This window comes from Scyliorhinus torazame, chromosome 6 (assembly GCF_047496885.1).
Source record: "Scyliorhinus torazame isolate Kashiwa2021f chromosome 6, sScyTor2.1, whole genome shotgun sequence".
Classification (NCBI taxonomy): domain Eukaryota; kingdom Metazoa; phylum Chordata; class Chondrichthyes; order Carcharhiniformes; family Scyliorhinidae; genus Scyliorhinus; species Scyliorhinus torazame.
The window spans coordinates 86034801-86062700 of record NC_092712.1 but is presented as its reverse complement, the minus strand read 5'-3'; the positions used below and the strand labels follow the sequence as shown (position 1 = coordinate 86062700).

At 54.2% G+C, this 27900-nt stretch overlaps 1 long non-coding RNA gene across 1 annotated transcript; it reads right to left on the bottom strand.

The window, feature by feature from the left end:
* Positions 1 to 141: 141 nt before the first annotated feature.
* LOC140425720 (uncharacterized) lies at positions 142 to 27900 on the bottom strand. Its single transcript, XR_011947949.1, has 2 exons — positions 27645 to 27900; positions 142 to 1144 (listed from the first exon to the last, which is right to left on the bottom strand). It is a non-coding gene; the product is annotated as an uncharacterized lncRNA (long non-coding RNA).

The following is a 27900-nucleotide window of genomic DNA, read 5'->3' as shown; positions in this document are numbered from 1 at the left end:
GTAGCTTGTGCATGTTCGTACTGTTAGTCATCTCTTGATTTTTATATATCTGACCCGCAATTAATGTTAATAAATCGTTTCTACAAGTGTTCTTGTAATATAAATCAGGTCATCCGACAAGAACATTACATGGCACCAGTGTTGGATGGTATATTTGTTTTATTTGTTCTTGGGATGCCAGCCAGCAGTTCCATGAGCCTCTCCTTTAAAGGGGGAATGTTATAACCAAAATCTAGGTTGTAAAATTGTTGGAACATGTTTTTAGTAGGGCTTGATACAGCAATTCTGTCTCGCGAGGGCACCAGGCAGGTAATCGCACCTCAGTTAGATTTAAAATGACTGAAGCCACAGCGTAATGCACCCCTTGGTATAATAGCTTCTCGGTCGGTACCAGCACTAATCCATTCCCTGGCCCCTAGTGGTGGTCGGGCAGTTGTGAGGGTCGATGGGTTGGGTTGGGGAGGGGTTCTTCACCTGAACCAGCAGTCCGCTGGCCTTCTCTGCCATCCCTTCCTGGGGAGCGACACATGCCACCCGCTGCGGTCCCAATTTATCCTGTTCCCGGGGTCCTGCCACCAGCTTACAAACTTAATTGATGCCCCTTCGGGACATACCCTGGCAGACCCCCATAACATAAACACAGCCTCTGGTTGTACGCCCATCATTTTTCCCAACATACTGTGACCCCTCCCATTGACCCCGTGATGGTCCAGTCGGTATCATTGTCCAGTCTTTCCCAGTCCGAGGACCGATCCCTCATGTCCGGACTCAGCTTCCTGAGCCACCATCTCCCAAAAGGTACATCCCCTTTACAGGTTAAGCACCCACTCCTGCCCTCAGTCACCCAACCCTGTCCGTCACCACTTTAATTTCCGCACAGGGAACTGATGCTTCCCCATAAGCCAAGCTCTTGTGGCTGGAGAATCTGGTCGAATTCGATCCCAGCCATCCAGGCCATCTCCCCTTGTGGGAATAACTGGCCTGGTCATCTGCGATTGGGTTCCCCTGTTTGGTCGTTACAAGGGTTGCCTTGCCCCCAGAGCACCCATAGATCAGGGACTCCTCTGTGTCCCCACGGCGTCCGGCACAGGTCCCCAAACAGTCTGTCAGCATCATCCATGTTTTCAGGTTTCTCATGTGCAATCTGCAAAATAGGTAAAAACATCCTTTCACAATTCCACCCACTGTCTACATTCAAAAAATAATGCACACTCAGGATTTAAAACTAAAACATAAACTACTCCTGGGGGGGGAAAATGAATAAATAAATAAATATTATGTACAATGCCACCCATCTCCGGTTGGCCAAGCTAAAACCTGCCTTCACTCAGGCGAGGCCAGTCGCCTGGCTGGCTGGACCCTGCTGGCCAGCATTCTTCTCTCTGAGGGGTCTGACTGCCCCTTTCTCCATCTTTTATCACTGGCTCTTGGGGTCCGCATGCGTTCCAGGTGCAGACTGGGCCCCCACTTTCGGCACCATGCAGTCCCCTAGTATCATCCCTGTTGTCTCTTAGGCTTTTAGATGGGGTCGCCATCTCCAAAGATGAAATCTTCATCTGAGTCATAGTCTTCAAGTCATAGTCATCACTTTTTGTGTCGGAGCTGTCATTGTGCTCGCGATGTCCAAAGAAGTAATCAACGTGAGTCGTAGTCGTCAAGGGCTAAATCATTGCTTTGGGCGGTGCTAACTGCTTGTTGCAGGGTTCTGTGGAGGTTACTTTCAGCGACTGGCCAAAGTTCAGGCATCGTGCTGTCGTCCCAGGTGAAAGAATGGTGTTTTACGGCTTTAAATTTTTTTTCCACTGTTTTGGGACATTTCTCCTTTAAGTGGGCATGGTCCGATGTCTCTGATGTCTTGACGCTTGTGACGTAGAACATAGGAATGGACTGCGCATGCGCAGATCGCTGTTCCGTTACGTGGCACCATTTTTACAACTGCGCATGTGCAGCTCCTTTCCCAAGATGGCTGCCAATCAAAACTGCCGTTTTCTGCATTTGCAGGCCTACCTTCCCCTCGTGGTGAGTGTTGTCGCCTCTTTTGCTGTTGTCTCTTGTGTTTTCCTTGCAGAATTCTTGAAACTTCTCCAGGACTGCCTGGAAGTCCCTCTTGTCTTACCCTTTGGAGTACTTGAAGGCCTGAAAGATTTCTGCTGCTCTTGCACCCGCGATGGTGAGTAGCAGCTTTATTTTCATCTAGGTCGGACGCTACCAGGTAGATCGCGAATCTCTGCCTGAACGCCCGCCAGTTTGCACTGAGATTGCCGTGGTACCAAAGCTGCTGTGGAACTGGAATCTCGAACATCTTGCCTGGGTGCTGTTGCTGGTTGTCATGGATTTGTTGAGTTGAACTATAGGGTTTAAACAGGTCACTCACTGGTACCATGTGTTATGCTTCTTCACGTAGCATAAGCTGCTTCTATACTCTGACAAAGGAACGTTCAGACTTGGAGATAGATTTAACACATTTATTGAACAGTTAACAATTCTCCTACTTGGGTTTGACTCTCCTGCTAATTTTACTATAGTAACTCAATCTAACTAACCAGTCTGCTCTAATCCATGCGGTGGGTGTGATGCTTCCCTGATCTGATCTGCCCCTGTCTCTCTGAGTGCCACCTATGGAAAGAGAAAGAGTATGTGTGCCCTGTCCTTTTATATAGTTAGCCCCCTTGTGGTAGTGTCACCTCTGGGTGTGTCTTGACTGCCAATTGGTCGTGTCCTATCTTACTGGCCTATTGGTTGAATGTCTGTGTGTCATGATGTCTCTGTTGCTCCCTCTAGTGTTTATTTAGTTCTCGTGTATTTACATTAACCCCTTGTGTATTTACAGTGCCCTAGTGTATCTACATTAATCCCTTGTGAATTTACAGTGATGCATATCACCACACCTCCACCCTCCTGATGTGCCCCATGGAAACCTTCCTCTTCTGGGGATCCAGGTTATTTGCTGCACAGACTAAGCAGCCTGCACAAAAATCGCGGACGTCTTCCCTGAGACCTGGCCACCATCCCACCATTTCCACTCACTGCCAGGTGGTTTCTGTGATGTGGAGATGCCGGTGGTTTCTGGTCCGGGATGTCCGGCCCCGGGACTCTCATGTGCTGGCTGCAGAAACTCTTTATGGCACAGGAAAGGCACTACCCACTTATCTCCTTCAAAAAGCATGCCCTCCCGTACGATTATGTCTGCAGCCTCATACGGACCCTCTATTTTCTCCTGTCGGCAGATAGCAGCTAAGGTAGCCTTCAGGATAGGATCCTGCGCCTGTACCGTGCCAAGGTCTGGGGACAAAACCACCCCTTTTTCCTCCGGCTGTCCGCTGACCGCTGCTACCCGACATTCCTCATAGGGGTCCCAGGCCACACTGGTTCTTGCCCCTTCCTTCGCCAGTTGATCTGCCTGCTGATTCCACTCGGCTCGTGGCTCAGTTTTTGAGTGAGCTTTCATTTTATGGATGTACCTGTCTCCACCCTTCCCTACTGCTGCAATTCATCATAGATTAACATCATCATAGAATTTACAGTGCAGAAGGAGGCCATTTGGCCCATCAAGTCTGCACCGGCTCTTGGAAAGAGCACCCTACCCAAGGTCAACACCTCCACCCTATCCCCATGACCCAGTAACCCCACCCAACACTAAGGGCAATTTTGGACACTAAGGGCAATTTATCATGGCCAATCCACCTAACCTGCACATCTTTGGACTGTGGGAGGAAACCGGAGCACCCGGAGGAAACCCACGCACACACGGGGAGGATGTGCAGACTCCGCACAGACAGTGACCTAAGCCGGAATCGAACCTGGAACCCTGGAGCTGTGAAGCAATTGTGCTATCCACAATGCTACCGTGCTTCTTTCTAGCAGGGGTTTGGTTGCTAGGGGCTTTCCATCTGAGGAGGTGTACCCTCAGTGAGACCAGATAGCCAAGTATTCTGTACAGGAGTTGCAGGTAAACATGCTGTCGGAGCAAATAGTGTATGGGATGGGGAAAACCTCGGGGTGGGTGACTACATACATTACGGCTGCTAGTTCCGCCTGCTGAGCACTTAAGGTTTGGGGGAGTTTGAGGGCTAAAGCTATGTCTGCCTCGGGGTCCCATATTACACAGCCTGTGAGCCTGGTGCCCGGAGAAACTGTGCTCGACCCATCAACATAGATTTCCCTGCCTGTGGGGTGTAACCCTGCCCTAAACCCGAAATCCACGTCCCATACCCCTCCTACTGAGCACTGATGCGGCTCTCTGAGTAAATCAAATTGGTGGCGAGCATGGGCTCGCCTAGCCCTTTAACCTTTCGTGACATTTGGGAGAGAAGAGTCCAGCTCGTGATTCTCGCACTGCTCACAGTATCGTCCTTAATCCTACCGTCTAACAGCATTTGGGTCAGGGTGTGGTGTGTCAAAAGAGTGATGGGGACATTCTGATGGAAAGCGTTACCCTTTTCACTGCCCAGTGGGTGGCTAACAAGTGGTGCTCAGTTAGAATATGCTCTTTCTACCTCTGTGAGGACCCTGGAGGAATACACCACTGGCCTCAACCGGCCATGCCTTTCCTGGAGCAACACTGCGCTAAGACTGTCGCTGCTGGCCGCTACTTCCAGGAAAAATTCCCGCCTGGGCTTGATCGATCCCAGGGCTGGTGCTTTCTGTAGGTCTTGTTTTAAATGGACAAAGGCTGTTTCACACTGCCTATCCCATTCCCACTCCTTTGTGTAAGAATCTGAGCAGAGGGGCTCTGAAATCCCTACAGTAGCCTGCGATCACTAAGAAGGATCCCACTCCCCTTACGTTTGTTGGGACAGGGAGCTCCTGCACTGTCTTCCTCCGTGCCTCATCGATTGCCCTCTCTCCAGCTCTAATTGTCAGCCCCAAGAATTTTACCTCCCTGAACCCTATTTGTGCCTTTTTGGGGTTGACCTTCAGACCACTTTTCCTGAGTAACTCCAGCAATTCATTTACCATGGGGCTGTGCTCCTCACCGTTATCAATGAACAGCAACACATCATTTACATATTGTATGAGCCTGTGGGGCTCGCTAAACTCCTTTAGACAACCTGCCATACATTGGAGGAATATGCTTGGGCTGTTGTGAAAGCCCTGCGGGAGACAGCTCCAGGTATAGTGCTGCCCTTTAAAGGTAAAGGCGAATTTGTACTGGTCCTCTTTTCTAAACGGGATGGACCAGAAGCCGTTTGAAATGTCCAAAACTGTGAACACAAATGCGGATGCTGGGATTTCCGCGAACAAGTCTGGCACTGCGGCTACGGTTGGAGCGCAGGCAGGAATGTTTTTGTTGAGGACTCTGTAACCTATTGTGGCCCTCCAGTTGTCCAGTTTTCTTGTAAATTAACATGGGTGGCTATGGGTCTCAGGATACCCTGTTTGACGAGCGAGCTTAGGGCAGTTTCCAGATCTGCCTCAGCTTCCCTGGGGAAGTTATATTGTTTTGGGGGTTTGGGCATGGGATCCCCATCTAGTCTGACTTCTATGCCTGTGACTCTCCCACAGTCATGCGTGTGGGTGGCAAATGCTGCAAGGTTTTCTGCTGGGGTGTTTCTAACCTAAGCTTCAAGGTCATAACACTCGTTCGGTTTCACAGTACACAGAGCCCCCCCTCCCAGCACCCCTTCTATGATCATCACCTCTCTCTCCGCCCCCTCGTTAATTGTACCTCACAGACGGACTTACGGGTGCGGCGATGACCAGCTAAGTCGCACGTTTCGGCAGCTCCCGGTGGAACGGACTTTTGGGCTCTTGATAGGAGCCCCAACGGCAATTTTAACGGCTAAAAACACCATGCGGTAAACCAGAAGGGTGTTCCCCCTGGACACGGATGGAAAAAGGAGAGGAAAGTGGCCGGATTGCAGCGGATCCTTTGGAACAACGGCAAGGAAGGCAAGCAGAAACCAAGATGGCGTCGGAAGGTGGCAGTTTCATATGGGGCCCTGAACAACAAGAGTTCTTGAAATGCTGCGTGGAGGAGATAAAAAAGGAAATGAAGAAAGAGTTGTTGGCCCCGATACTACAGGCGATCGAAGGGCTGAAAGAGGAACAAAAGACCTGTGGTGTTGGGTGTTCTGACACACAGATGAGCCAACACGGTTGTATATGGTACAACGCTATTTTCTTCAAACTTACTATGTACAGTTTTGTCTTTGCACTCTGCACGTGGGGGTTCCCTGCTTGTGATGTTGTAACAGCTCTTCTCTGTTTCTTTATCCCCAGACCTACTGACCACCAGGTGTCGTGCTCGTGCTTTTTATGTGGTTGGTGTTCTTGTCTGTGATTGGTTGTGGTGTTGTGTGCTCTGATTTGCCTGTTGGTGTGTCCATCATGATGTGTGTGTTTGAATATCATGACATCCCCCCTTTTTACAAAGATATGTGCCTACGTGGTAATAAATATGATCGTGTCGTGAGTGCATCTAAGAGTGTGTGTGTGTCGTGTGCAGCATGTGCATATGACGGAACTATGTACATGGGGCGATGTCGGGTGCGTCACATGAACCAAGTTGTACCATAACATAACATAAATGCGAACGAGAGAAGAAGAAAAAAAAAACTTGAACAGTTGTCCAGTCAGACGACATCTGGAACGATAAACAACAACAGGTTATCATGTAAAATTGTGCAACTTGTTAAACATATGAACGGTATTATAAGTCCAGTCTAATGGGCTTGCGACGAGTTCGGGTTGACCGCCTCAAGGGTGGATCAAGAACCACCGGCTGCTGTGCAGGCATGGCCATGGGTGGCGATGGAAAGGGCGTGATGTGCGGCAGCTCCACAAAGTCATCCTCGGAAGCCTGTTGAGGATCTGGCGTGTGCGTACTGTGTGGCTGTGAGCGTGGAAGTCGGCGAAGGGCGCACCGATTGCGGCGACGCACTGAACCATCCGGCATGCGAACCAGGAACGAGCGGGGAGCCACTTGTCGGAGGACTTCGGCCGGTGCTGACCAGCCACCATACGGTTGATGGACGCGTACTTTGTCTCCGGAGGACAGGGGGGGCAGGTCCGTCGCTCGTGTGTCGTACCGACTTTTCTGGCGATCACGCTGCATTTGCATGTTCCGAAGAACCGTCTCATGGTCTGTTGTTGGTGCCAGGATGGAAGGTACCGTCGTCCTGAGGGAGCGACCCATTAGTAGCTGCGCTGGCGAGAGACCCGTGGATAGCGGGGCCGATCGATAGGCCAGCAAGGCAAGGTTAAAGTCCGATCCGGCAGCAGCCGCCTTGCACAGGAGCCGCTTGGCGATGTGGACACCCTTTTCAGCCTTCCCGTTCGATTGTGGATGTAGAGGGCTGGATGTCACATGAGTGAAACCATATGCTGCGGCAAAGGACGACCATTCACGGCTGGGGAAGCAGGGTCCATTGTCTGACATGACAGTCCTTGGAATGCCATAGCGAGCAAATGTTTCCTTGCAGGCCCCAATGACTGCGGACGACGTCAGATCATGGAGAGGCATGACTTCCGGGTAGTTTGAGAAGTAGTCTATAATAACGATGTAATCTCTGCCGAGCGCGTGAAATAGGTCAACACCCACCTTCGCCCAGGGGGACGTCACCATCTCGTGTGGTAGAAGTGTTTCCGGAGGTTGCGCCGGCTGAAACCTCTGACAGGTTGTGCAGTTGAGCACCATGTTGGCTATGTCTTCATTAATACCCGGCCAATATACCGCCTCCCGGGCCCTTCGTCTGCATTTTTCGACGCCCAAGTGGCCTTCGTGTAGTTGATGAAGAATCATCTGGCGCACGCTGTGCGGAATAACGATCCTGTCTGATTTCATAAGGACCCCGTCTATGTTGGTAAGATCATCTCGCACATTATAAAACTGGGGGCACTGCCCTTTGAGCCACCCTTCCGTCATGTGGCGCATCACTCGCTGCAGAAGGGGGTCAGTCGCCGTCTCTGCGCGTATGTGGGCCAGACTAGGATCATCAGCTGGCAGATTTGCTGCTGTCAGAGTTACGTGTGCCTCAATTTGACGCACGAACCCCTCCGCATCTGGTGGTGTGCTCACTGCTCGGGAAAGAGTGTCCGCCACGATGAGATCCTTCCCCGGAGTGTAGATCAGTTCGAAATCGTACCTCCTGAGTTTAAGTAAGATGCGCTGGAGGCGAGGAGTCATGTCGTTCAGGTCTTTGTTAATGATGTTGACCAGGGGGCGGTGGTCAGTTTCGACCGTAAATCGTGGCAGGCCATACACATAGTCGTGGAACTTGTCCAGTCCAGTTAACAAGCCCAGGCATTCTTTTTCGATTTGCGCGTAGCGCTGTTCGGTAGGGGTCATGGCTCGTGAGGCATATGCAACCGGGGCCCATGACGACGTGCTGTCTTTTTGCAGGAGTACCGCTCCAATACCAGATTGGCTGGCGTCTGTTGAGATCTTTGTAGGGCGAGTCGTGTCAAAGAAGGCCAGCACTGGTGCCGTGACCAGTTTGTGCTTGAGCTCCTCCCATTCCCGCTGATGCGATTGGTGCCAGTTGAATTCTGTCGATTTTTTTACGAGATGGCGCATATTTGTTGTATGAGAAGCCAGGTTGGGAATGAACTTCCCAAGGAAGTTGACCATGCCCAGGAATCTTAGGACAGCCTTCTTGTCAGCCGGTCGTGGCATGGCTGTGATGGCGCTAACCTTGTCTGCATCGGGACGGACCCCTGACCTTGAGATGTGGTCCCCGAGGAATTTCAGCTCCGTCTGGCCGAAAGCACACTTCGCACGGTTGAGACGCAGGCCATTTTGTCGTATGCGGGTGAAGACACGTCGTAGACGATGCATGTGTTCCTGCGGAGTGGTGGACCAAATGATGATATCGTCCACATATACACGTACCCCTTCGATGCCTTCCATCATCTGCTCCATAATGCGGTGGAAAACTTCAGATGCTGAAATGATGCCGAATGGCATCCGGTTGTAGCAGAATCTGCCAAAAGGGGTGTTGAATGTGCATAGTCTTCGGCTGGCCGGGTCCAGTTGGATCTGCCAAAATCCTTTGGACGCATCCAATTTGGTGAATATTTTGGCTCGCGCCATCTCGCTGGTGAGGTCCTCTCGTTTCGGGATGGGATAGTGTTCCCGCATGATGTTGTTATTCAGATCTTTAGGATCTATACATATACGGAGCTCGCCAGAGGGCTTCTTTACACAGACCATGGAGCTGACCCATGGCGTGGGCTCCGTGACCCTGGATAGGACCCCTTGGTCCTGAAGAACCTGCAGTTGTACCTTGAGGCGGTCTTTGAGTGGCGCAGGAACCCTGCGAGGTGCGTGAACGACAGGGATGGCGTCCGGTCTGAGTCGAATCTTGTACGTGTATGGCAATGTCCCCATGCCTTCAAAAACCTCCTGGTTGTGAGCAAGGAGGGAATGGAGATTTGCGTGGAACTCAGCATCCGGGAAGTCGGATATCTCATCTGGAGAGAGAGACATAATGCGCTGTACCAGGTGAAGGACCTTACACGCCTGTGCGCCCAGTAACGAGTCCTTTGATGAGCCGACAACTTCGAAGGGGAGTGTGGCCGTGTGCATCTTGTGAGTTACCTGTAGCTGGCAAGATCCTATGGACGGGATGACGTTCCCGTTATAGTCAACCATCTTGAGCCGGGATGGCGTGATGGGTGGTTTGACCTTCATGGCCTGGACTGCAGAATATGCAATCAGGTTGGCGGATGCGCCGGTGTCCAGACGGAAGGCGACGCGCGATCGGTTGACCGTCAAGGTGGCACACCACTCATCGGCTGGATTGATGGCATTGACCTTGTTGACATCGATGACGGAAACGCGGAAGGCATCCTGGTCATCTGCATCACTTAACTGGAAGTCTTGATGCGTGGGCTGGACGGTCCTGTCTTGTCTGCGAGATTGTCGAGGATGCGCCGGATCCATGGGTTGAGCCGAACGACAGTGGGCTGCGTAGTGGCCCATCTTGCCACATCTGAGGCACTGTCGGTTTTTTGCAGGACATTGCCCTTTTAAATGTAGAGCTCCACAATTGCCGCACGTCATGACGTCACGGCGTTCGTTGCGCCACTGCGCATGCGCAGTGCGATCTTGCGGTGGGCGCGCCTGCGCAGTGCGTCCCTCGTTGTGGCCGTTATTTTTGGCGCGCACCTGCGCGGGAGACCGCGAAAAGCGCGGGAAGCGGCCGCTGTCGTCCGGGCCGTGGGTCGGGAAGTAATCGACGGCCTGGATGCGTTCGACGTCGTGGGCGGCCTGGCTTGCCGATTCGACGGCTGGGGACCCCCTCCGTGCCAACTCGGACGCCTGAAATCGGGCAAAACGGCAGGTAGCATTTTCGTGGAGGACACAGGCTTCCACAGCAGACGCTAAGGTGAGGCTTTTCATTTTAAGAAGCTGCTGGCGTAGGCCACTAGAGGCAACGCCAAAAACAATCTGGTCCCTGATCATGGACTCTGTGGTGGTGCCGTAACCGCAGGACTGCGCTAGAATCCGGAGGTGCGTCAAGAAGGGTTGAAAAAGCTCCTCCTTACCTTGCAGGCGTTGCTGAAAGAGGTATCTTTCAAAACTTTCATTTACTTCAACTTGAAAGTGCTGGTCCAGTTTGAGGATGACCGTGTCATATTTGGATTGGTTTTCGCCTTCTTCGAACACCAGTGAGTTGAAGACGTCGGTGGCGTGCTGACCTGCGTAGAAGAGGAGCATTGCAATCTTCGTGTCATCCGAGGCACTCTGTTTTTCGGTGGCACGGATGTACAGGTCAAATCGCTGCCTGAAGAGCTTCCAATTGGTACCTAGGTTCCCCGCGACTTGCAACGGCTGCGGTTTGTCGGTGCGGTCCATGTCCAGAATGGCAGGTTAGTAGGCAGGTATCGATCCACTCCTGTACCATGTGGTGTTGGGTGTTCTGACACACAGATGAGCCAACACGGTTGTATATGGTACAACGCTATTTTATTCAAACTTACTATGTACAGTTTTGTCTTTGCACTCTGCACGTGGGGGTTCCCTGCTTGTGATGTTGTAACAGCTCTTCTCTGTTTCTTTATCCCCAGACCTACTGACCACCAGGTGTCGTGCTCGTGCTTTTTATGTGGTTGGTGTTCTTGTCTGTGATTGGTTGTGGTGTTGTGTGCTCTGATTTGCCTGTTGGTGTGTCCATCATGATGTGTGTGTTTGAATATCATGACAAGACCCAGGAGCAGGAGCTTCGGGTCGTGAAGGCGAAAGCAGCCGAGAATGAGAACGATATACAGGGCCTGGTGGTGAAGTCGGAGATACAGGAGGCACACCAGAAACGATGTGTGGAGAGGTTGGAGGCACTGGAAAACAACGCAAGAAGGAACAACTTGAGGATTCTTGGCCTTCCTGAAGGTGTGGAGGGGGCGGACGTCGGGGCATATGTGAGCACGATGCTGCACTCGTTAATGGGAGCGGAGGCCCCGACGGGTCCGTTGGAGGTGGAGGGAGCATACCGAGTTATGGTGCGAGGATCGAGAGCAGGAGAAACTCCCAGAGCCATAGTGGTGAGATTCCTCCGTTTTAAGGATAGAGAAATGGTCCTTAGATGGGCGAAGAAAACTCGGTGCAGTAAATGGGAGAACGCGGTGATCCGCGTTTATCAAGATTGGAGTGCGGAGGTGGCGAGAAGGAGGGCGAGCTTTAATCGGGCCAAGGCGGTACTTCACAAAAGGAAGATAAAATTTGGAATGCTGCAACCGGCAAGACTGTGGGTCACATATCAAGGGAGGCACCACTACTTTGAGACGGCGGATGAAGCGTGGACTTTTATTGTAGAAGAAAAATTGGAATGAGTGGATTATGAAAAAGAACGTTTGGACAAAGTGGTGGGGCGAATGGGGGGGGGGCGAAGAGGGGTTTTATGTTCTAATCCTGCGGTATGGTAACTTTTCTTTCTCCCACAGGTGGTGATGGGGGGAGGTGGGGAGGGAGAGGAGATGGGGCGTTGGCCATGGGAGGCGGGGCCGAGGGAGAGGCGCGGGCTTGGTTCCCGCGCTATGATAATTATGGCGGGCATAGAGAAGCAGGAAGGAGGGGGCGTCGCACGGTGCGAGCCGTGGTCACGGGGGGAAGCCGAGGTCAGCCAGAGTTTGCTGACTTCTGGGAGCAACATGGGGGGAGTAATTACGCTAGCGGGGGGTCTAGCGGGGGGGGGGTGGGAGGGGGGAATTACTGGGTTGCTGCTGCTGGGGAAAGGGGGGAATGGGTACGGGAGAGGATGGGCGGGGGGGCACCGCCTGGGGGAGATACAGCTGCGTGGGAACTGGGTGAGAAGCTGGAAAAAGATGATGGCTAACCGGCAAGGGGGGGGGGGGGGGTGGGAAGCCCCCCAACTCGGCTGATCACGTGGAACGTGAGAGGGCTCAACGGGCCGATAAAGAGGGCACGAGTACTCGCACACCTTAAGAAACTTAAAGCAGATGTGGTTATGTTACAGGAAACGCACCTGAAACTGATAGACCAGGTTAGGCTGCGCAAAGGATGGGTGGGGCAGGTGTTCCATTCGGGGCTGGATGCGAAAAACAGGGGGGTGGCTATATTAGTGGGGAAGCGGGTAATGTTCGAGGCAAAGACTATAGTGGCGGATAACGGGGGCAGATACGTGATGGTGAGTGGCAAATTACAGGGAGAGATGGTGGTTTTGGTAAACGTGTATGCCCCGAACTGGGACGATGCCAACTTTATGAGGCGAATGCTAGGACGCATCTCGGACCTAGAGACGGGAAAGCTGATAATGGGGGGAGACTTTAACACGGTGTTGGAACCAAGGCTGGATAGGTTGAAGTCCAGGACTGGTAGGAGGCCGGCAGCAGCCAAGGTGCTTAAGGATTTTATGGAGCAGATGGGAGGGGTGGACCCGTGGAGATTCAGTAGACCTAGGAGTAAGGAGTTCTCGTTTTTCTCCTATGTCCATAAAGTCTATTCGCGCATAGACTTTTTTGTGTTGGGTAGGGCATTGATCCCGAGGGTGAGGGGAACGGAATATACGGCTATAGCCATTTCGGATCATGCCCCACACTGGGTAGACTTGGAGATAGGGGAGGAAACAGGAGGGCGCCCACCCTGGAGAATGGACATGGGACTAATGGCGGATGAGGGGGTGTGCCTAAGGGTGAGGGGATGTATTGAAAAGTACTTGGAACTCAATGACAATGGGGAGGTTCAGGTGGGAGTGGTCTGGGAGGCGTTGAAGGCGGTGGTTAGGGGGGAGCTGATATCAATAAGGACACATAAAGGGAAGCAGGAGAGTAAGGAACGGGAGCGGTTGCTGCAAGAACTTTTGAGGGTGGACAGACAATATGCGGAAGCACCGGAGGAGGGACTGTACAGGGAAAGGCAAAGGCTGCATGTGGAATTTGACTTGCTGACTACAGGCACTGCAGAGGCACAATGGAGGAAGGCGCAGGGTGTACAGTATGAATATGGAGAGAAGGCGAGCAGATTGCTGGCACACCAATTGAGGAAAAGGGGAGCAGCGAGGGAAATAGGGGGAGTGAGGGACGAGGAAGGAGAGACGGAGCGGGGAGCGGAGAGAGTGAATGAAGTGTTCAAGACATTTTATAAAAAATTGTATGAAGCTCAACCCCCGGATGGGAGGGAGAGAATGATGGATTTTTTGGATCGGCTGGAAATTCCCAAGGTGGAAGAGCAGGAAAGGGTGGGACTGGGAGCACAGATCACGGTAGAAGAAGTGGTGAAAGGAATTAGGAACATGCAGACGGGAAAGGCCCCGGGACCGGACGGATTCCCAGTTGAATTTTACAGAAAATATTTGGACTTGCTCGCCCCGCTACTGACGAGGACCTTTAACGAGGCAAAGGAAAGGGGACAACTGCCCCCGACTATGTCTGAAGCAACGATATCGCTTCTCTTAAAGAAGGAAAAGGATCCGCTACAATGCGGGTCCTACAGACCAATTTCCCTCCTAAATGTGGATGCCAAGGTCCTGGCCAAGATAATGGCAATGAGAATAGAGGAATGTGTCCCGGGGGTGGTTCATGAGGACCAAACTGGGTTTGTGAAGGGGAGACAGCTGAACACGAATATACGGAGGCTGTTAGGGGTAATGATGATGGCCCCACCAGAGGGTGAAACGGAGATAGTAGTGGCGATGGATGCCGAGAAAGCATTTGATAGAGTGGAATGGGATTATCTGTGGGAGGTGTTGAGGAGATTTGGTTTTGGAGAGGGGTATGTTAGATGGGTGCAGCTGTTGTATAGGGCCCCAGTGGCGAGTGTGGTCACGAATGGACGGGGATCGGCATATTTTCGGCTCCATAGAGGGACAAGGCAGGGATGTCCTCTGTCCCCATTACTGTTTGCACTGGCGATTGAGCCCCTGGCGATAGCGCTGAGAGGTTCCAAGAGATGGAGGGGAATACTTAGGGGAGGAGAAGAGCACCGGGTATCTTTATATGCGGATGATCTGCTACTATATGTGGCGGATCCGGCGGAGGGGATGTCAGAAATAATGCGGATACTTGGGGAGTTTGGGGATTTTTCAGGGTATAAATTGAACATGGGGAAGAGTGAGCTGTTTGTGGTGCATCCAGGGGAGCAGAGTAGAGAAATAGAAGACCTACCGTTGAGGAAGGTAACAAGAGACTTTCGTTACCTGGGGATCCAGATAGCTAAGAATTGGGGCACATTGCACAGGCTAAATTTAACGCGGTTGGTGGAACAGATGGAGGAAGATTTCAAGAGATGGGATATGGTAGCACTGTCAATGGCAGGGAGGGTGCAGGCGGTTAAGATGGTGGTCCTCCCGAGATTCCTCTTTGTGTTTCAGTGCCTCCCGGTGGTGATCACGAAGGCTTTTTTTAAAAGGATAGAAAAGAGCATCATGGGTTTTGTTTGGGCCGGGAAGACTCCGAGAGTGAGGAAGGGATTCTTACAGCGTAGTAGGGATAGGGGGGGGCTGGCACTACCGAGCCTAAGTGAGTATTATTGGGCCGCTAATATTTCAATGGTGAGTAAGTGGATGGGAGAGGAGGAAGGAGCGGCGTGGAAGAGATTAGAGAGGGCGTCCTGTAGGGGGACCAGCTTGCAGGCTATGGTGACAGCCCCATTGCCGTTCTCACCGAGGAACTATACCACGAGTCCGGTGGTGGTAGCTACACTGAAGATTTGGGGACAGTGGAGACGACATAGGGGAAAGACCGGAGCATTGGGGGGGTCCCCGATAAGAAACAACCATAGGTTTGCCCCGGGGGGAATGGATGGGGGATATGGAATGTGGCAAAGAGCAGGAATAACGCAACTGAAAGATCTATTTGTGGATGGGAAGTTCGCGAGTCTGGGAGAGCTGACCGAGAAATATGGGTTGCCCCAAGGGAATGCATTCAGGTACATGCAATTGAGGGCTTTTGCGAGGCAACAGGTGAGGGAATTCCCGCAGCTCCCGACACAAGAGGTGCAGGACAGAGTCATCTCAAAGAAATGGGTGGGGGATGGTAAGGTGTCGGATATATATAGGGAAATGAGGGACGAAGGGGAGACTATGGTGGACGAACTAAAAGGGAAATGGGAAGAAGAGCTAGGGGAGGAGATCGAGGAGGGGCTGTGGGCAGATGCCCTAAACAGGGTAAACTCGTCGTCCTCGTGTGCCAGGCTAAGCCTGATTCAGTTTAAGGTATTACACAGGGCACATATGACTGGAACACGGCTCAGTAAATTTTTTGGGGTGGAGGATAGGTGTGCGAGGTGCTCGAGAAGCCCAGCGAATCATACCCATATGTTTTGGTCATGCCCGGCACTACAGGGGTTTTGGATGGGGGTGACAAAGGTGCTTTCGAAAGTAGTAGGAGTCCGGGTCGAACCAAGCTGGGGGTTGGCTATATTTGGGGTTGCACAAGAGCCGGGAGTGCAGGAGGCGAGAGAGGCCGATGTTTTGGCCTTTGCGTCCCTAGTAGCCCGGCGCAGGATATTGCTAATGTGGAAAGAAGCCAAGCCCCCGGGGGTGGAGACCTGGATAAATGATATGGCGGGGTTCATAAAGTTAGAGCGGATTAAGTTCGTCCTAAGGGGGTCGGCTCAAGGGTTCACCAGGCGGTGGCAACCGTTCGTCGAATATCTTGCGGAAAGATAGATGGGGGAAAAAAGAAGGCAGCAGCAGCAGCCCAGGACTTGGGGGGGGCGGGGGGGAGGGATGGGGGTGGGTGGGTGGGGGGGGGGGGGGGTGGCCTGAGACAAGGCAGTTGCCAATTAGGGCTAGTTTTTATTTTTGTTATTTAATATTTATTTATTTGTTGTTGTTTTTTTTTGTTTATATAAAAAAGGTCATTATTATCTGTATTGTTATAATGTTGTGTAAAGGATGCACAATGTACTGTGTTGGTTGACCAAAAATTTTCAATAAAATATTTAAAAAAAAAAAAAAAAAAAAAAAAATTGTACCTCACAGACAGTGGTTTCTCAGGTCCACCAAGACCTGATGAGCCACTATAAAATCAGCGCCTAGTATTCCCTTCCCTGCCTGCTTCCAACTCACCAGGACACACTTCCACTGAGTTTGGAGTGTTCCTAATCGAATGGACAATGGGACAGAGAAAAACCCAGCCTTCTCGTTTTCGGTGAAGCCGACAAGGCTGTTGGGCACCTCGTTGGATAGAGGGGATGCTCGGGGATTGTCCGTGTGGACTATGGTGCTGGAGGCACCTGTGTCCAGCAAGTAATTCCCTGCTACATCCTGTACCTCCATCCGGACCCAAGGTCGTCCGCACGGGCCATATTCTATTTTGCACAGATAAGTGGGCTGTTTCGAGGGCAGTCATAAGGTTCTCGGGATACGGTTGCTCTGGCCAGTTGCCATAACTACCTGTCCGGGTTGTGTGCTTGCATGAACGATATGAAATCTTTCATTGAAAACATCCCTAATCCTGGTTCCCCTGTCGGTGCAGTTGGGGTTAATACTGCATGAGCCTCCCCCTCAAACTGCTTGTTAGGGCTTCTGCAGTCTCTCTTGTAGTGACCAGGCTTCCCACACCCATAGCATAGTGGCTGCTTATCGGGCGACTCGGCAGCCCTCCTGTTTCCATTGCCTTCTCCTAGGGGGTGCTGGTGCAATTTCATGTACCTTTCCCCTGGAGGGCTTTTCCCCTTCTCCTTGCGGTATGCAAGGGTGAGCTTCCTGATCACTTCATTCTCCCTAAGAGTAGGGTCTTGGGGGTCGAACCAATTTTCAGCTTTAGCTCTTAATCTTGGTAAACAGTTGGCCACTAGTGTTTTCAGCCAGTGGGCTGTTCTCCCATTTAAATTATTTCTGTCAAGGGCAGCTCTGCAAGCTCCCTCATAAATGGTCCACAGTCGATCTGCGAACATGTCTGGGGACTCTCCTACCTCTGATTTGTCTCTCACACCCTTACAAATGGGTTACCCCGATTCAGCCCCATAGTCTGGGACTCACTTAGTGCCAGGGGCTTAGATGGGGCGGAGTGTGTAAGGAGCATCCAGGAGGGCTTCTTAAAACAATATGTAGACAGTCCAACTAGGGAAGGGGCGGTACTGGACCTGGTATTGGGGAATGAGCCCGGCCAGGTGGTAGATGTTTCAGTAGGGGAGCATTTCGGTAAGAGTGACCACAATTCAGTAAGTTTTAACGTACTGGTGGACAAGGATAAGAGTGGTCCTAGGATGAATGTGCTAAATTGGGGGAAGGCTAATTATAACAATATTAGGCGGGAACTGAAGAACTTAGATTGGGGGCGGATGTTTGAGGGCAAATCAACATCTGACATGTGGGAGGCTTTCAAGTGTCAGTTGAAAGGAAGTCAGGACCGGCATGTTCCTGTGAGGAAGAAGGATAAATACGGCAATTTTCGGGAACCTTGGATAACGAGAGATATTGTAGGCCTCGTCAAAAAGAAAAAGGAGGCATTTGTCAGGGCTAAAAGGCTGGGAACAGACGAAGCCTGCGTGGAATAAAAGGAAAGTAGGAAGGAACTTAAGCAAGGAGTCAGGAGGGCTAGAAGGGGTCACGAAAAGTAATTGGCGAATAGGGTTAAGGAAACTCCCAAGGCTTTTTACACGTACATAAAAAGCAAAAGGGTAGCCAGGGAAAGGGTTGGCCCACTGAAGGATAGGCAAGGGAATCTATGTGTGGAGCCAGAGGAAATGGGCGAGGTACTAAATGAATACTTTGCATCAGTATTCACCAAAGAGAAGAAATTGGTAGATGTTGAGTCTGGAGAAGGGTGTGTTGATAGCCTGGGTCACATTGAGATCCGAAAAGACGAGGTGTTGGGTGTCTTAAAAAATATTAAGGTAGATAAGTCCCCAGGGCCTGATGGGATCTACCCCAGAATACTGAAGGAGGCTGGAGAGGAAATTGCTGAGGCCTTGACAGAAATCTTTGGATCCTCACTGTCTTCAGGGGATGTCCCGGAGGACTGGAGAATAGCCAATGTTGTTCCTCTGTTTAAGAAGGGTAACAAGGATAATCCCGGGAACTACAGGCCGGTGAGCCTTACTTCAGTGGTAGGGAAATTACTGGAGAGAATTCTTTGTGACAGGATCTACTCCCATTTGGAAGCAAATGGACGTATTAGTGAGAGGCAGCATGGTTTTGTGAAGGGGAGGTCGTGTCTCACTAACTTGATAGAGTTTTTCGAGGAGGTCACTAAGATGATTGATGCAGGTAGGGCAGTGGATGTTGTCTATATGGACTTCAGTAAGGCCTTTGACAAGGTCCCTTATGGTAGACTAGTACAAAAGGTGAAGTCACACGGGATCAGGGGTGAGCTGGCAAGGTGGATACAGAACTGGCTAGGTCATAGAAGGCAGAGAGTAGCAATGGAAGGATGCTTTTCTAATTGGAGGGCTGTGACCAGTGGTGTTCCACAGGGATCAGTGCTGGGACCTTTGCTGTTTGTAGTATACATAAATGATTTGTAGGAAAATGTAACTGGTCTGATTAGTAAGTTTGCAGACGACACAAAGGTTGGTGGAATTGCGGATAGCGATGAGGACTGTCAGAGGATACAGCAGGATTTAGATTGTTTGGAGACTTGGGCGGAGAGATGGCAGGTGGAGTTTAATCCGGACAAATGTGAGGTAATGCATTTTGGAAGGTCTAATGCAGGTAGGGAATATACAGTGAATGGTAGAACCCTCAAGAGTATTGAAAGTCAAAGAGATCTAGGAGTACAGGTCCACAGGTCACTGAAAGGGGCAACACAGGTGGAGAAGGTAGTCAAGAAGGCATACGGCATGCTTGCCTTCATTGGCCGGGGCATTGAGTATAAGAATTGGCAAGTCATGTTGCAGCTGTATAGAACCTGAGTTAGGCCACACTTGGAGTATAGTGTTCAATTCTGGTCGCCACACTATCAGAAGGATGTGGAGGCTTTAGAGAGGGTGCAGAAGAGATTTACCAGAATGTTGCCTGGTATGGAGGGCATTAGCTATGAGGAGCGGTTGAATACACTCGGTTTGTTCTCACTGGAACGAAGGAGGTTGAGGGGCGACCTGATAGAGGTCTACAAAATTATGAGGGGCATAGACAGAGTGGATAGTCAGAGGCTTTTCCCCGGGGTAGAGGGGTCAATTACTAGGGGGCATAGGTTTAAGGTGAGAGGGGCAAGGTTTAGAGTAGATGTACGAGGCAAGTTTTTTACGCAGAGGATAGTGGGTGCCTGGAACTCGCTACCGGAGGAGGTCGTGGAAGCAGGGACGATAGTGACATTTAAGGGGCATCTTGACAAATACATGAATAGGATGGGAATAGAGGGATACGGACCCAGGAAGTGTAGAAGATTGTAGTTTAGTCGGGCAGCATGGTCGGCACGGGCTTGGAGGGCCGAAGGGCCTGTTCCTGTGCTGTACATTTCTTTGTTCTTTGTTGTCTCTAAAACAGCAGCCTGAGCTGCCGTCATTGTCACAGGTCGTCCCCCTTGCTGTGAGGTCATTGCTTTACAAAGATAGGCGTCCAGGCTCATCAGCAATAGCCTAACCTTTTCAGTTTCATCGCAATCATTTATTTCAGCTGCCTGCTGCACCTCAATAAAGTGTATGGAAGGGTCCCCTGTTCTGTTTAACTTTGGGATGTGGGACACCATTTCCCATAGGGCTTGTGTCCCATGGGGAATTATGATATTGTTCTCCAGTGGTCCCCTATCTGCCTGTCCCACTGAGGCACCATACTTGCGCTGCCTTATTGGGCACATGTGTCCCACATAGGGCCGTTTCCCCCCTTGTTCCCCTAAGTCCAGCTCCCCTACCATGATCGGTAACCCCACCTCCGGGTGTGCTACACATAGCGGAAACACCGCTACTGAGCGTATTTTCCTGATCCTCCTTGTCCTGTCCTTCCCTGGACACTCCGAACCCCACCTGCTGACCCGGACACCTTACCGGCACCTCAGGTGGAGGTCTAACGCCTCTTGCCCCTGGGGTATCATCTGCTGTCTGAACCCCTTCATCTCCTGGGGGCCCTCCCAGCCTGATCAGGCAGATCCATCGCTTTGCCTGGGACAGAGCCTATTCCAGTTGTTTGATCCTCAGCTGGCAAGATCTGTGGTCGCTACCACCCAGCTCACTACATTCTACTCTGTAAGCTGCTTGTATATCTTTGAACTTCCCCTCCAGCTCCCTGTTCCTTTGGGTACCCTGTGAGTGGAGTTCCTGGAAATTCCTCTCCCTCTCCTTTGCCTCAGTTACCTGACATTGGAGATATTCCTGAGTGTTCCTGTTTGACTGTTACCTGCCAAATAAGCTGCCTGGCTTCAGATGACTCCTCATAGAGCCTCTCTTCATTCCTAGCCATGGCGAGAGCATCCCCTTCGGATTCCCAAAGCTGGCTCTCCAGCTTAATTCTTTCCTCCAATTTTGCCACCTGCTGGGATAGGCACACTAACCAGACTGTCTTCTCTTGGCTTTTATTGTGGCTCTTGCTCTCTGTCCACTCAGCTGCAGCTTCTGCTGGCTGTTCAGCTCATGAGCGCTACTACCCAGTTTTGTGAGGTTAATTTTCTTGAATAATGAAAATGAAAAAAAAAAGAATATCGCTTATTGTCACAAGAAGGCTTCAAATGAAGTTACTGTGAAAAGCCCCTAGTCACCACATTCCGGCGCCTGTTCGGGGAGGCTGGTACGGGAATAGTTAGGAGGAAGTCCTCTTTCAAAACCCCAGTAATCCTGCCGCGGTCACCATTTGTAACAGGGGGCGTCATTCGCCGACCCCCCAGCGGGTCGGAGAATGGCCGTTGGACGCCGTGAATTCCGCCCCCGCCGCCCGCCGAAGTCTCCGAAGGGAGAAAAGTCGGCGGGGCGTCAATGGCGCCGCAGACCTCGGAGAATGGCACGGGTGGGCGCAAGGCAATCGATTTTGGGCCTGCCGATATTCTCCCGTCTGGATGGGCCGAAGTCCCGTCGACGTGATGACGGGTCACGTCGGCGTAAATCAAACCTCCTTTCAATCGGCGTCAACCTGTGCTCCAGGTTTATGCCGACCAGCGTGGAGGTGGGTGACGGCCTGGGGGGTTGGCCGCTGGACAGGAGATGGCGTGGCCGCAGTCTGAATGTGTGGGGGAGAGGTGTGTCTAGGGTTTTGTGTGTGTGTGTGCGGCGGGGGCGGGGGGGGTTAGAGTGGGCTGGGCTCCGGGGGAGTGCCGGGAGGGGGGTTGAGTGCCGGGGACGGGAGGCTGAGTGCCGGGGAGGGGGGATGGGGGAGACGGGGGTCCGTGCCGGGGAGGAGGATGGGGGGGGTCCGTGCCGGGGAGGAGGATGGGGGGGGTCCGTGCCGGGGAGGGGGGTCCGTGCTGGGGAGGGGGGATGGGGGGGGGTCCGTGCCGGGGAGGAGGATGGGGGGGGTCCGTGCCGGGGAGGGGGACGGGGGAGACGGGGGTCCGTGCCGGGGAGGAGGATGGGGTGGGTCCGTGCCGGGGAGGGGGGTCCGTGCTGGGGAGGGGGGATGGGGGGGGGTCCGTGCCGGGGAGGAGGATGGGGGGGTCCGTGCCGGGGAGGGGGGGGGGGTGTCCGTGCCGTGGAGGGGGATGGGGGGACGGGGTCCGTGCTGGGGAGGGGGATGGGGTCAGTGCCGGGGAGGAGGATGGGGTCCGTGCCGGCAAGGGGGGATGGGGGGGGGGGTCCGTGCCGGGGAGGAGGATGGGGGGGTCCGTGCCGGGCAGGAGGATGGGGGGGTCGGTGCCGGGGAGGAGGATGGGGGGGGTCCGTGCCGGGGAGGGGGGTGCGAGGGCAAGTGAGTTGGTCCACCTGGCCAGGTGCCAGCCTCCAACAGTTGGACCCATGCGGTCCATGCCACCTAGCTGGGGGGAGGAGGGGGTATGGGCAATGATGACATGTCGTCATTTCCCCCCCCCCCCCCCCCCCCCCCCCCCTCCCCCACCAGGCCGTCATGTTTTCCGATCATCCAGCGATGTTGGACGCCGTGGCAGCAGCCGCTAATGTGTATGTTGCCCTGGATGAGGAAGAGGAGGAGGAGCGTGCCAGAGAGGCGGCGCAGGCTGCCGCAGAGGGGCAGGCGGCAGCCGCCCAGGCTGGAGGGACACCTGACCGACAGGACGAGGAGGGGGAGGAGGACGTCGCGCCCCCAAGGCAACGGAGGCACCCGAGGGCGCCCCGTGTGTACCGGCCCCGGCAGTCATACCAGGACCTCACGGACCGGGAATGCAGGAGGAGACTCCGGTTGAGGCGGGAAACCGTGGCACACATCTGCCACTTGCTGGCACACCTGTCACCGCGTGGCACTGGCGGGGGACACCCTCTCCCCGTGTCCGTCAAGGTTACGGTGGCCCTGAACTTTTATGCAACGGGGTCATTCCAGGCACCGAGTGGGGACCTGTCCGGCATATCGCAGACATCTGTGCACCAGTGCATCCGGGCAGTGACAGACGCCCTATATGCCATTGCGCACCGCTACATCCGCTTCCCTGTGGACCGGGCCAGCCAAGATGCCCGGGCCGTGGGCTTCTCTGCCGTGGCCGGGTTCCCCATGGTCCAGGGCGCGATTGATGGGATGCACGTCGCCGTGCGGCCACCTGCAGATAACAGGGCTGTGTTCACCAATAGGAAGGGGACCTATTCGATGAACAGACAGGTGGTCTGCGCCCACCGCATGATGATCCTGCACGTCTGCTCCCGTTACCCGGGCAGTGTACACGACTCATACGTGTTGTCGCGGTCATACATCACCGGCATGTACGAGGGACGCCATCCCCGGCTGAGAGGCTGGTTGCTGGGCGACAGGAGCTACCCATTGCGATCGTGGCTGATGACGCCTCTACGGAGGCCACGCAATGAGGCGGAGAACTGCTACAATGATGCCCATGTAGCGACAAGGGGAGTGATAGAGAGGTGCTTTGGCGTGCTGAAGATGCGTTTCAGGTGCCTGGACCTCTCTGGGGGCGCCCTCCAGTATCGGTCAGATAGGGTCGGCCGCATCATTGTGGTGTGCTGCGTCCTGCACAACATAGCCCAGCAGAGGGGCGATGTGCCGCAAGCAGAGGAGGGCGGAGTGGAGGAGCAGCAGGAAGAGGCGCAGTCCTCCCCAGATGAGGGGGATGGGGGTAATGGTCAGGGCAGACGGGGTAGACACAGGCGGGTGGCTGTCCACCGTTACCGGCTGGCCCAGCGGGCACGGGACAGACTGATAGCCGCCCGCTTCACTGACTAGATGGGCATGGGAATCGGGTAGTATGGCCACAGACCGCACACCATGGCAACAGCCGACCACCCACACCCCCCACCCATCCACCCACCCAGCACCCTCACCCCCCTCCCCAACCCCACCCCCCACCCCACCCGCATGCACACCACCCCCCCATTGCCGATCCACCTGCGGGCACAACGGCCGGGCTCACACAGTTGCCGGTGGACGCGTGTCTATTGCAGGCCATGGAGGATGATGACAACCCGCCCTGCGATGAGCTCCTGGCTCCACATCGTTGGACTATGTCTGACCCATGGCCACAGTACCACCATCCACCCGGACCATCCCTGCATGCGGCTGTGACACTGCAGCGCATGGTCCCGTCCTCTGCCCGGGGGGATGTTGATGGCGGCCCAGGGAGAAGGGGGCAGACTCACCTGGGGCTGAGGTAAGACCACCCCTCACACACACACACTTGCGCTCAATGTACATGACACCCCTGCACGCTTTGGACAGAGCACAAAGGCAGCTTCTGTAGGTGTAACATTGACTTTAATAACGAAAGGAGTTCATGCAAGTGCCCTAGCCCCTAAAACTCATCTGTGCCCTGCACCCGTGCCAACTTACTCAGTGTCTAATTGTTTGGCCTTCCGGACCCTATGACTACGTCTACGTGGTTCCCCAGACGGTACAGCAGAACTGGAGGTGGACTCCTGTGATTCCTGCCCTCTGACACGGGATCCTTTTGGCGGCCGTTTCCTGGGGCGTCCTGGCCTAGATGGGCCAGGCTGCGGCCCGGGCGACTGGGATGGCGAGCTGCCAGCCTGTCCTGCCCGTTGCCCACCCGATGCACCTGGGACGGAAGGGGGGGGGAGTCCTAGGTGTCGCGGTGTTCCGGGACCTCCCCTCCAGGGGGACCCGGGACGGACCACAGCACCTCCTCCTCCCTCGGGGTGCCCGATGGCCCCCAGGCCTCTACATGGGTGGGGGATGCGAACGGACTGGCCATCCGACGCCGCCCCGACATCTGGCGCTGCCAGTCCTGGAGGCCCGTGCTGGTATCGACAGGGGTCTGCAGGTTTGCAGCCATGGAGCTCAGGGGATTGGCAAACCCTGTCTGTGACTGTGCGACGCCGGCTCGCACATGGGCAATGGCGCCGATGCCCTCAGCGATGGCCTGCTGAGACTGGGCCATGGCCTGCAGAGACTGGGCCATGGCTGCAGAGACTGGGCTATGGCGTTGAGCGCCTCTGCCATCTGCCGCTGGCTCATGGCCTGTGAGAGGGCAGCCATGTCCTGGGCCACAGACGTCGCCTGCACGGAAAGCCCCAGGCCTCGCAAACCGTTCCCCATGTCTGACACCGTCGCACCCATTGCCTCCACCGCGGACGCCACCCGTGCGGTGTCGGCCTGGGTGGCACGTATGACCGGCACCACTCCCAGCTCCTGGACGCGGGTGGACTCCTCCACCTGCGACTGCAGCCGCTGCAAGCCGGCCGTCACCCTCTTCGCTCGTCTCCGGTTCGGTGGTTGCATCGGATCTATGGGTGGGTGTGGTAACTCCAGGAACCCGGGATCCATCTGGGCGGCAGATGTTCGCTTGGGCTGGGCTGCCCACCGACCGCCCGGCCCCTCTGCTGCTCCTACCTCCGCCTGCTGTACCGGGACGGCTGTGTTGTGCGCATCAGTGAGTGTACCAGACGCCTCATCACTAAAGTGCCCAACCGAGGTGAGTGTTTCTGCGATGGTGGAGGGTGTTGGTGACAGCAGTGGCGTTGTGTCGTGCTCTTCGCCCCACTCTGAGTCCATGGCACTTTGGGGTGGGGGTTCGTCTCCACCCATCTACTCTGTGTCACTGTCCGGAATTTTGTTTTCCTGGTTAGTGCTGTCCCGGGTAGGGGTGTCCTGGGTAGTGGTGTCCTGGGTAGTGGTGTCCTGGCTCGGCTGTGACGGGGGCCTGTGGCTGCCCCTCATCGCTGGGTGGCACACGCCTGCGTCGTCGCACCCGCACGAGACGGGGGCGTCGTCTCCCTGTTGATCCAGGTCTCTCCATCTCCAGTGGTCTCCAAGGGACATCCTGCGGGCGTCGCATGCCGGAGGGTCCGGGTCTCTCCGTCTCTCGTGGTGTGCGAGGGGCAACCTGCGGGCGTCGCATGCCGGAGGGTCTGGGTCTCTCTGTCTCCCGTGGCCTCCGAGGGGCATCCTGCGCGCGTCGCATGCCGGAGGGTCCGGGTCTCTCCGTCTCCCGTGGCCTCCGAAGGGCATCCTGCGGGCGTCGCATGCCGGAGGGTCCGGGTCTCTCCGTCTCCCGTGGCCTCCGAGGGGCATCCTGCGGGCGGTCTGCATCTGCGGGGATGGGTGCCTCGACGTTTGCTCCTGCGATACACAATGAAGCATGCATGGTTAGACACGCAGGCAGTGATCAGGTGATATGGGGGAGGGGGATATAGGGGAGGGGGGATATGGGGGAGGGGGATATGGGGGAGGGGGGATATGGGGACGGGCTGTCGGTGGCTCACTTGCTGGTGGGCCCCCGACCTCTGCATCAGCAACCTCCCGGTCCTCAGATCCGCCAGCCAGTTCCAGGGCCCTTTCCTCGTGTTCGGTCAGTGGCCTCTCATCAGCGGGGCCTCCTCCAGTCCTCACATGTTCCCACGTGGTGTCTGCGTGTTTCTCCTGTGGGGGGGGGGGGGGGGTGGTGGCAGGGGTAAAAGGCAACAGTGTTAGACAGGTATTTGAATGCACGCCATCGGTTGCGCGTGTATTGCAGAGGTTAATGTTAGGGCTGGATTCACTTGGGGAAATGGGGGAAGGCGGATATGGGGGAGGGGGGATATGGGGGAGGGGGGATATGGGGGAGGGGGGGATATGGGGGCGAGGGGATATGGGGGAGGGGGGATATGGGGGATGGGGGATATGGATATCGGGCAGGGGGGGAGGCTCACCCTGGCTGCTCTGACAAGGTCGTTCACCTTCTTGTGGCACTGGGTGCCTGTCCGTGGTGTCAGGGCCACAGCGGTGACGGCCTCTGCCACCTCCCTCCACAGAAGCCGGCTGTGGCGTGGGGCAACTCTGCGGCCATGTCCGGGATACAGGGCCTCCCTCCTCTGCTCCACTGCGTCCAGGTGCGCCTCCACATCCCGTGACTGGAACCTCGGGGCTGTGCGGCCATCCGGTCGGGTGTTCCGGTTGGGTGTACCGGTCGGGTGGGGGGGAGCAATGCGTCCTGATGAGCCGTCACGCCGTGCGGCATCATACACGCCGCACGGCATGAAGCACGTGAGCAAGCAACGGATCCCGTCACGTCGCTGCTAGCCCATTCCGGGCCGGAGACTTTGCGACGTTTGGGGCGGCATGATGAAGGTCGGATTTGCGCCGTTTTTGGCGCCGATCGGAGGACTTTGCGCCGATAACGGAGAATTTCGCCCAGGGTTTCCTTTACTCCACAACAGGCAGCTATTGGGTGTCAGATAACTGTGGGTGTCTCTCTCCTGCAGGCATTGAAACCACAACCCAGAAGTGTCGCACTGAGACAGCTTTGCAAGAGAGAGAACAAGTCTCACTGTTTATGCCTGACCAGTGGGATTGTCCTTATGCCACACCAGTTACCCCGACTGCCACCTATGCCTGTGTGACTCTCTCTCCTGTGATGGTGAAATGTCACCCGGAAGTGCAACTTCAAAGAGGGACCACTGTTTATTCCTAACCAGTAGCCTCTCTCGAGTGAGCGTGTTCAAATCGCTCGGATTCCCTTTGGGTCCTCAACTAAGGAATTATGTCCCGGCAATTGTGACTCAACCAGAGCAACAATGGTAGATTTAAAATTAAACAATTTACTCAAGTAAATTAGGCCTTCCACAACTCAAACTATCAGACAAACACCGGTTATAAAAATACTATACCATAAAAACGAGACTAAACGACATAACAAAAGCTCTTACTTTTATATGAATTTACTTCAATGCCCACAAACATAAACATATATATTCACTCACCCATCCCAAAACCTCAACACTCTAAACTAATTGGGAGTTCTGTGGGCTGAGAGAGCTTACTCACCGTCCCAGGGAGAAAAGTCCAGCTGATACAGATGTTTCTGTCTCTTCCTCAAAACTGGCTGGTCTGTGTGGCTGCTGGGCTGCTGTTCCCTCGGTCTCTTTTCCGCTTGCTCTTTTGCCTGTTCCGCTTGCTCTGTTCCTTTGGTCTCTGGCTCTTGTCTCTCCCGGCCTGTTTCCTTCAGTCTCTCCTCTCCACAACCACTGTCCTGGGCCTGGCCATGACTGTCTTCTAACAGGTCCGGTTGTGGTTCCCTGCT